Genomic DNA, 11,367 nt, shown 5'->3' with positions numbered 1-11,367 from the left:
ACATTTAAATCTCCGAAGATTATGGTGGGTGGAGAAACCGCGTTTGAGATATTTATAAGGTCACCTGCGTCCAACTTTTGATGCGGAGGGATATAGCATGAGATTATAGAAAATTTGAAACCATTGTTAACTTCTATCGCAATGACGGAGATGTTTGATATTATTTGGATAATTTTATGTTTGATTTGTTTTTTTAATAAATAGGACAATGCCTTGTTTAGATGATTTGTGTTGTGGTAAATTCCAGAGTTATATGATGAAGATGAAATAGGAGTAGAACAAAAGATTTGCGCTATTCTTTGGATATTTTGTTCGTTATTAGAAAGATCTATGTTTGTCGAATTGTTAAGTATGTTAGCGAGTGAAAGAGATAAAGATTTAAAAACATGTGGTTTTTGTGCTTTAAAAATATTTACTGCTTCGCGAAATAAGCACTTATTATCTGTTTGAATTGTTATTATTTTTTTAATTCGAATGAACTTTGGACACAATTTACTTGAGGCCGCGTGTTCAGCAGAATAATTTACACAGAGAAAGCGAGTACACGGTGAGGGATTGTGTGTAGGAAATGCATATGTGTCGCAGATAGGGATCTTATTGCAGCGTTTTTTTGTTTGGCCAAGAAGTTTGCAGTTTTTGCATCTCATTGGGTTTGGGTAGTAGGGTCGTATCTTCGTTGATACATCAATTTTCTCGAGCAAGTAGTAGCGATCGAAAGTTAAATTAACCACGCCACTTGAGATGGGTTGACCATTTATATATTTTAGAAATTTGTAAATAGATGTAACACCTCTCAGAGGTGGGTTTCAATCGCTCGTAGAAGGTCACATCATCGTAGCTACTCGTTTCCGTTGGAAAGCGCGTTCCTTGGTGCCATAACTAAGCACTAAATAATAAAGATATATATAAAACTCTTATTCGTCACTGGGTTTCGCAGTATCAAGGGGCACATGTAGGCGTGGCCCAGCCCTCTATTAAATTTAATGTACATACTTCTTAAGCCACTAAATTTGCAATAACGAAATTTGCCTAGCAACAATAATATAGGAACTCTTTGCGACAGTGTGAGAATGGAAGAAATCACAAGATAAATACGCCAACTCCCCATATAATTAGTATTACTGAGTTGACTGATCAAGTTAGAGATGAGTGAGGTTGTGGTAGAGTAATCAAAAAGAGTTGTGGATGAGTCACCGCGTGCATCTATTTTTGGGAGAAAGTACCTTGAATTTGTTGGCTGTTTACTATGGTTCTTTTGTTTACTTTATTTTCATTCCTACGAAAGAAAATATGATTGTTGGCGATAAAAATATTGTAAATGAAGCTTTAGTTCCACGTGAAAAGATCGATGAGTTGACGGGCAAACCTATTATTTTCTGAAGTGATCCTTTGAGGATGAAGTCATGTGTAGAAGTTCACGCAAGTGAGGAAAGTTCTCTGATCGCCATTCACCTGGGAGTGGCCAGAAACGATTATTTTACATATGATTCAAGCAGCTCACGACTTCCGGTCTCTGACCAAGTATCCTCTGCGCAGCCTAAGAACATTCGTTTGAAGGCGAGCGAAAGTGAGAAGGCGAATCATTGCCTAGGGTTGTACGCTTAATTTGGGACCCGCCACGTAAAAAAAACACCCCCAATGAAAAGTAACAACCTACCTGAGATGAAAGACCCCACCTTTTATGACGACCATGGCAAACAAAACAAGGACTACTAATTGAGGGCATGCACCTGTAACGTTCAGTCCCTTAATTGGGAAGGTGCCGCTGCCCAGCTGGTTGACGTCCTCGTGAAAATAAAGACTGAAAACACCGCCGTCCAAGAAATGCGATGGACGGGACAAGGACAGAGACGAGTAGGTCTTTGTGGCATTTACTACAGTGGCCATATAAAGAACCGCCAGTTTGGTGTGGGATTCGTGGTGGGAGAGAGACTCCGTCGCCGAGTACTATCATTCACTCCAGTGAATCAACGTCTAGCCACAATCCGCATCAAAACGAGGTTCTTCAACATATCGCTGATTTGCGACATAGCTCCGACGGAAGAGAAGGACGATGTGTCCAAAGATGACTTTTGTGAGCGGCTGGAGCGCACTTATGAGAGATGCCCCCTTCACGATATTAAAATCGTATTTGGCGACTTCAACGCCAAGGTGGGCAAAGAAGGTATTTTTGGAACTACGGTCGGTAAATTCAGCCTCCACGACGAAACATCTCCAAATGGGTTGAGGCTGATCGAATTTGCCGGGGCCCGAAATATGGTTATCTGTGGGACTAGATTCCACCATAAGAAGATTCATTAAGCTACCTGGCTGTCTCCGGATCGAAAAACCACCAACCAGATCGATCATGTTGTGATAGACGGAAGACCCGTCTCTAGTGTTGTAGATGTGCGTGCCTTCCAAGGTCCTAACATCGACTCGGACGACTATCTTGTTGCAGCAAAAAACGCACGCCAACAAACTTAAGGAAGGTTCGACGTCGAGAAGCTGCAATCACAGACAGCCGAATGATTTTCTACTCGGCTTGTACTCCTGCTCTCTGAGAGCACTCGTCAACAACTCGGTATAAGGGAACTGTGGGACGGTATTTCAAACTCCTTACGTACAGCTGCAACCGAAAATTGGTTTTCGGAAAGTGCAAAAGAATAGCTGGTACGACGAGGAGTGCCGCGTCGCAGCGGAGAGCAAACAGGCTACCTACCTCACAACGTTACGAGCGACTACAACATGTGCGTGATGGGATAGATACCGAGAGTTGAAAAGGGAAGCGAGACACATTTGCAGACAGGAAAAGAAAGAGGTCGAGAGGGGTAATGCTCGAAGGTTTCAAGACCGGAGCATACTCTTGTAGAACCCCCAAAGGTGATCTAATCACCGATGCCCAGAGCATACTTAAATTATGAAGGGAACACTGCTCCAGCCTGCTGAATGACAGTGAACGCACAACAGCAGGAGAAGGTGAACCCGATTCCCCAATCGATGACGACAAAGCGGCGGCGGCCGATGGATTTCCGGCCGAGCTATTCAAACACGGCGGCAAATTAATTATAGGGAGCATGCATCAGCTTCTTTGTAAATGTATGGTCGGACAAAAGCATGCCCAACGATTGGAATTTAAGTGTGCTATGCACAATCCATAAAAAAGGAGCCCCCACAATCTGCGCCAACTACCGTGAGATAAGCCTCCTCAACATTGCATATAAGGTTCTATCGAGTGTTACTAAGTGGACTTTATCAGAGTGGCTTTAGACCTGGCAAATCAACAACCGACCAGATATTCACCATTCGTCAAATCTCGGAAAAGACCCGTGAAAGGAGAATCGACACACACCACCTATTCGTCGATTTCAAAGCTGCTTTCGGCAGCACGAAAAGGAGCTGCCTCTAGGTCGCGATGTCTGAATTTTGTATCCCCGCAAAATTAATACGGCTGTGTAAACTGACGTTGAGCAACACCGAAAGCTCAGTCAGAATCGGGTGGAATCTCTCCGTCAAAAGAGGTTTTAGACAAGGCGACTCTCTATCGTGCGACTTCTTCAGTCTGCTGCTAGAGAAAATAGTTCGAGCTGCAGAATTTAATCGAGCAGGTACCATCTTCTATGAGAGTGTACAGCTGCTGACGTATTGATATCATCAGCCTCAACACCCGCGTCGTTAGTTCTGCTGCCTCCAGACTGTACAAGGAAGCTAAACAAATGGGTCTGGCAGTGAACTTGGAAAAGACGAAATATCTCCTGTCATCAAATAAACAGTCGTCGCACTGGCGACTTTGCTTTCACGTCACTGTTGAAAGTCATAATTTTGAAGTTGTAGATAATTTCGTCTATCTTGGAACTACCGAAAACACCACCAATAATGTCAGCCTGGAAATCCAACGCAGGTTAACTCTTGCCAACAGGTGCTACTTCGGACAAGTAGGCAATTGAGAAGCAAAGCCCTCTCTCGAAGAACAAAAACCAAACTCTATAAGTCACTCATAATTCCCGTCCTGCTAAATGGTGCAGAGGCCTGGACGATGACAACAACTGATGAGTCGACGGTGCGAGTTTTCGCGAGAAAAGTTCTGCGAAACATTAACGGTCCTTAGCGCGTTGTCCACGGCGAATATCGCATTCGACCGAACGATGAGCTATATGAGATATATGACGATATTGACATAGTTCAGCGAATTAAAAGGCAGCGGCTACGCTGGCTAGGTCATGTTGTCCGAAAATATTCGACGCAGTACCCGCCGGGGGAAGCAGAGGAAGAGGAAGACCTCCACTACGTTGGAAGGACCAAGTGGAGAAGGATCTGGCTACGCTTGGAATATCCAATTGGCGCCACGTAGCGAAAAGAAGACTTTGGCTGATACATAGATAGTACTACTTATACCATCTATATGATATCTACACTGTGGAACATTTTTGGGATTATTGTCTGGGGGGTGAGAAATTCCAAGTCAGGGTGATGGTACTAGGTCAAAGGGTTTGGCGTTCGTATGTGTCAGTTTTTTTTATAACGTAATTATACGATTTTCTTATCCTCTTTGCGGCTCCTTTATTCGCACATGCATAGCAATTCAATGGATTGTGACCTTCGCCCGGATTAGTCCAAGTCATTGGGATACCGAATGGCATACTTTCACGTCTTCTATTTTTCCAATCCATCACCCTTACTTGGAATTTCTCACCCCTCAGATTAGCTGTTGTACTGTGCTATTAGTTAGATTATAATTATTAGTTAATGAGAAGGTGAAGCAACTTGTGTTAGTTTACAAAAACAAAAATAAAAATTAATCAAAAAGCACTTCGTGTTAATAAAGCATTGCTTTTTGGCGGATAATACTGTTGACTTTGGGCTGAGCACCAGGAAAATCAAACGATTCCAACCGATAGTCAGCCCAGTGGACTGCATATTATGAACCGGATTTCACGCGTGGAAAGACAAAATATTGGCTGGCAAGATTATAATATCAGTCTTTTCGGATGCACGTGGTTATGATCCAGTGCACTGCGTATTTGGTTGCAGTTTTTTATCAACACTCCCTTGGTTTGTTATAAATGCATTTACATCCTTCGCCCATAATTTAGCAAAGTAGCCGCAATGCACCCAGATATTAAACATGCATGCGTATGAAAATTACTGTTCTCCTGTATTAGCTCTCCGTTGTTAATATTTTTACTTACGCATTTCTTTCGTTTTTAGAATTAATAAAATTTTCAAATGATTCTTTCATGAATTTTGAATAAATGCTTATAATTTGAAATATAACTTTGTATTTATTAACTGTATTGAAATTTAACATAAAGAAATAAAAAGTATCCTATGTCCTTACCCTGGTTCTGAGCTACCTCCCCACCAATTTGGTATGGCAGTAGGAGTAGTATCGCCCGATTTTATCTATCACCTGTTATCATGCCACACCCTAAAAATATGTTCCCTGGGTTTCATTAAGGTACCTCACAACAATCACCAATCATATGTGGTAAAGTCAGTCGTATGTTAGAAGATCCTGGTATTAGATATATGTATATGGACTAGGAGAATTTTTTGCTAATTTCATCTATTTAGGGCACAAATATATACTGTTATGAGTTATGCATGTTTTAAAATTTTCATTTAGATAACTTAATATTGGCCGATAATCCAGCATAAAGCCATCTGAAAGTTCAAAAGTCTTTATATTAGGTATTTGGGGGCTCAGAGAAGTATTGACCCGATTCAACCCATTTTTGAGACACAGAAATACTATTGACAAAAAAGGTTATGCCGGAATTTCAATTGTATATCTCATACATTGGACGATACTTTCGGGCAAAAGTCAACCATAGATAATGGGGTCCACATATTCGGTACCTAGGGAAGGGAACAGTACGTATTAAGCTTAGTCGAAAACGGCCGGTCGGGTCCCGTGGTATGGGATTTCACCAAAAAGTGGGCGGTTCTACGCCCATCGTCCAATTTTCACACCAACTCTCATAATACATTGTATACCATCTCGGAAGTAAAATTGAATGTCTCTGGCGTATTTAGTTATTGATTTATTTCGCTTTTAGTAGTTTTGAAAAGTATCTGTATGTGGAGAGTGAGTAGAGCGAACTTGGTTGTTGTAGTTTTATTGGTTTAAGAGATATGTACATTAAACTTGTTGTAGGCTAGGCCAAAACCACTTTTTCAACTTTTTCAAAATTTTTTGTTCACAGGTACCTCTTGCTACTGCATCTCCTCTACCAAATTACAGTTTCATATCTTAATTCAGTGCTTAATAATACTTTATAGGTTTTCAGTTAATGATGATTGTGGGCGTGACGATTACTTTAAATGACACGTACAACCGTTAGGTGAACGAAACTATTATACTCTGTAGCAACAGGTTGCACGAGTAAAAAAAAGAGTTTTACCATAATACTGAATTGCACAAACTGTATGTTCACATGCACTATATACCCAATATACGAGTATGTACATTTATCAAATTGTAACGCATTGAGAATTTTCACAATGATAACATAATGTTAAATTATGCAGACCCTCATTAATATTTTGCTCATGCTTTTGCTTTGAGCGAACTTCACATTCTCGGAAGCCCAGATTTACACCGAAGATGATCTCTTTTAAAAGGCCAGATTCGTGCCGGCATATCTCTGCTAGTTTGCCAGAGAGGGGCGTGCTTTCGCACACATTGTTTTCGGTTCAAATATATTTGTGCCTTCAGCCCTGCTGTAATGCTCATTATCATTATACCCTGAACAGGGTATATTAAGTTTGTCACGAAGTTTGTAGCACCCAGAAGGAAACGTCGGAGACCCTATAAAGTATATACATATATAAATGAACAGTATGTCGAGCTGAGTCGATTTAGCCATGTCCGTCTGTCTGTATATATGTATACGAACTAGTCCCTCAGTTTTAAAGATATCGTTTTGAAATTTCGCAAACGTCATTTTCTCTTCAAGAAGCTGCTCATTTGTCGGAATGGCCGATAGCGGACCACTATAACATATAGCTGCCATACAAACTGAACGATCGGAATCAAATGCTTGTATGGAAAACTTTCACATTTGACAAGATATATTCACGAAATTTGGTTGAGATTATTTTCTAAGACAACAGAGTAATCTCCGAAGAAATTGTTCAGATCGGCTAACTATAGCATAATAGCTGCCATACAAACTGAACAATCGGAATCAAATGCTTTTGGAAAACTTTCACATTTGACATGATATATTCGCGAAATTTGGTATAGATTATTCTTTAAGCCAATAATATAATCTTCAAAAAAATTTTTCAGATGCAGAATGCACCTGTGAAGGGTATTTAGCTTCGGTGCAACCGAAGTTAACGTTTTTTCTTGTTTGTAAATGAAATAACACCGAAATAAAAGTAAGCAAATGTGCATAAGTACTTGATTAGACATAATATTAATTTCCAAACAAGTAAGCATGGGATAATTGGGGACGGAATCTCATATCGAAGTACAAAAAATTTTCGGAAATACATTTCGTCTATGTGTAGAAAGATTTAACATACCGTATTTATTTTGTTAAACATATGTAAGTATCAAGGTGATGACAAAGTTAATGAATGTAACTTAGGAAAGTAAAAGTTGTGGTTACTAATACCAAAAGTCGTCTGCAGTTTTTATCAAAATTAATACAATAGTAATCATTAAGTTTGAAAAGTATTATTTATATAACCTTTTAACATTGATAATAAAGCTGTAACTTGAGTAAAAATTGAGATACGGGTTCCATTGTACAAAAAAAATTTCGAGTTCGTAGATGCGCGTAATCAGAGCTGTAACGTATTAAAATGCCATAACTAAGCACTAAATTAAGATATAAATATATACATATATATGTATATTAGGGTGTTTTTTTTAAGTATTCATTTTTTCAATCCCCTCATGAAATTTCCGTGGAAAACCCCTAAAAAAATACCCTGAAAATTTGAGCCCTTAATATTAACATTAAGGAATGGACCAAGGCATTTCAAAAAGGCATCGCTTTGACTTTAGAAACATATTCCTCAGAATTGAACACTCTACAAAAGTGCCCATTGCGACAGAGTCGAAACTCACACCTGGGCGGTAGTATGAGGCTCTAAACCTTATTTTTCCGCGAAAAGCGATTTTTTTTGTTTTTATCTCGTAAATGACAGGAGCTATAGGAAAAATTGACAAATTTGTAAGAAATTTTATTTGCTACAAAAAATGTCCGAGGGCGAATTCGCTATAATTTTTTTAAGTAAAGCTGAAACCACACGATTGGTCAAATGTACCAATTTTTTGTCATTTATATGTACAGATCGTGTGACAGCCAGAAAATATTTGGCATAAGGCAAATTAACAAAATTTTTGTGCAGATAGACCGATAAAATACGGCTCTGTTGTACCAAACATGTGAACTGTTGTACAAATCAAGTAAATACAAAAAATGGACAAATGTACCGATAATATTATCTGCCACTGCCACAGTGACCAATCAATTCAAATAAAGCCAAAATTATGTTTTTTTATTTTTATTATCCTAGGAATACTTTACTGTTTGGCAACTCTATGATTATTAAACTAATAATAATAAATAATTATTAAACTTGGCAGCACTGATATCTGGAAAAACAATTGATGCACCACTGCTCTTTATTCCATTTGTCCGTTATTAAACAAGTCACTACATCTATTGGTGAGTATAAATATTTATGATATGTTTATATATATTTATTTATTTACATTTAATATATTAATATTGTTCATTTATTTTTCAGAATATGGATACAGAGGAAGATGAAATCTTTGATAATTTGACTACCGCAATATGCGAAAATATATCCAATATGTCTGCAGCGGCATGGTCCTCGGAAGATGTGTTTAATTTATTAGAAATAATGGAAAAACATCCTTGTCTGTGGGAATATTCTTCATCAGACTATAAAAACCGACAGAAGAGAGAGAACGCATGGAGAGAAGTCGCAGCAAACTGTCATGGCCGTAGCGTTGATGAGTGCAAAGCTAAGTGGGCGAATGTGAAAACAGCGTAGAATAATACAAAAAACAAATTACAGGCAAAGTCTCGTCAGAGTGCGTCAAGTTCACAACCTCATTGACAATTTTGGACTGCAATGCAGTTTTATCATAACCACGACAAAGAAAAAACGAATTCATCTTGCTCAAATATAAGCCCTGATAGTGAAAGTTTGTTGTATGCAGAAAAAGAGGACAAGTGGTATTCCTTTGGCATGTACATAGCGTCGCTAATGCGTGAAATGAATGCAAAAAATGAGAATGCAGCAAAAAAGTGCACTATAGAATTAAATGATGATTGATAATTCATTAAATTGTTTTTTCTTCAATATTAATAAAGTTACAGACATATTTAAGTCATTAATTTTATTTAACATAAACATCTATATTGAAATGGTATTTCTCCAGCGGCTGTCATAAAATATTGTTCGAACTCCTCACGAATTTCTTTGGCTTTATTGGTTATGTATGTCGTTGGACGTTCCTCTGCTCTTTGTTGGCAATATTGAGTACCGTGCTCATGAACTGAATTGTCTTGTTGATCATTCCTATCTGTAGTTAAACCTTCTATATAACTGGCATTTTTTTAATTAAAAAATTATGCAAGGCACAGCAGGCCAGTGTTAATTGGGTCGTTTTATGCTCATTCAGTTGAATTGGTCGATATAGAATTTGAAACCTCTTTGCCATAATGCCAAATACATTTTCGCCAACGCGCCTACATAGCACGTGACAATCGGTAATTGAATATGCGTTGAAGGTCAGTTAAATTTTTACCAGGGTATGGTTTTAAAATGTGCTTTTAGATGCGGAATGCATCATCCGCCCCTAACAAGTACATATGTACAATCACGGTCACGATTTAGCAATGGTTGTGGTAAAGGCAATCTCACTGTGTTATTGTCCAAAGCTTTCTGAAATATGAACTTTCAAAAACGCCGCCGTCCGAAACTCTGCCATTGCACCCGCATCAATATATATAAATCGGTAGTCCGCATCCGCAATGGCCATAAGTACAATACTATTAGTACCTTTATAATTATAAAAGGTACTTCCAGACCGCATCGGAGCCTTCATCACAATGTGTTTACCGTCAACTGCGCCTATACAATGAAGAAAATTCCATTTATCACTAAATTTTTGGGCAATGTCAATCCGCATCTGTTCGTTGTTTGGAACCTTGCAAATGTGTAATATAATATCAATTTATATTTTTGATGTGATTATGTATAGCTAACTCTAAATATTCATTTTTCAAAGCTTTGTAAATTGCATCGCAAACCTCCTAGTCTAAGAGCCCGTGACATCCAGACCTTCGTCATTTTATAAAAGCTGAAAGTTTGTTGAAGTATGCTTTGAACATAGGTAAGAACGATGGCAAAATGTGAAATTGAAGTCATCGTGGCTTTGGGGGGTAGCGGGTGGGACAGGTGCATAAAATAACAGCCAACTTTCGTTATTTTATAAAGCGTAATTTTTTAATATGTTATTCGGAATAACATTACAAACCATCTTATTTATTGCCAGACACTTTTTATGGTGGCAATCCCTTGCCAGACACCCTAAAACTTTAATAAATTTTAATTCTACTTTCGTTATAGTATAAAAGTTAAAATTTATACATGTTATTTGGGTGACTATTAGAAGATGTTTTCTCAGTTGCCAGACAGTTTCGACAGTTCCTACCTAGGCCAGACAAACATATTGGGTCCCAATACCAAGGGTATAGGTACGAGCGCGAGGCAATATACAATCGTATAGGTGCGAGTGAGATAGCGCGTCAGGAGCGATCGAATGATGTTATTGTGTAATTATTTACGACTTAATATTTAAATAAAAGTTTAAAAATTAACCTATTTGGTAAATTACTAAATAATGTGTAAATTTAATGCGAAATTAAACTTCTCATTCAAATTTGATTGCATAGCTAATACATAAAAGGAATGAAAATATTTCTTTTGTAATTACGACATATAGGCTATAGAAATTATTTATCATATCTAATTAATAGAAATATTTATTTAAATTTTCAAAGAAGCGCATTGTTTCTTTTGAAATTTACAAAATTATAAACATTCTTCATAGCTTTCATTATTAATATTGATTTCGTAATTTTCTTCATACTCTTCATCACTGCTGCACCATATTTCTTCTGGCTCATTGTCAGTGTCATCTTCTTCGTTAGTTTCTGTAAAAAAAGTTACACAATTATGAAAAGTAAAAATTTATGTATAATAATTTGAAGTAATATGTATATACCTGATATAGTTTGCAGTGCATCACTGACAAAATTCGGTAACTGATCGCCTTCAAACCATTTAAAATTGTATTGGCTGTTAACTTGTACCCAACCATTGTTTGCT

Source organism: Bactrocera dorsalis, chromosome 1, assembly GCF_023373825.1.
Source record: "Bactrocera dorsalis isolate Fly_Bdor chromosome 1, ASM2337382v1, whole genome shotgun sequence".
In the NCBI taxonomy this organism is placed as follows: Eukaryota; Metazoa; Arthropoda; class Insecta; order Diptera; family Tephritidae; genus Bactrocera; species Bactrocera dorsalis.
This window is presented reverse-complemented; position numbering follows the sequence as displayed.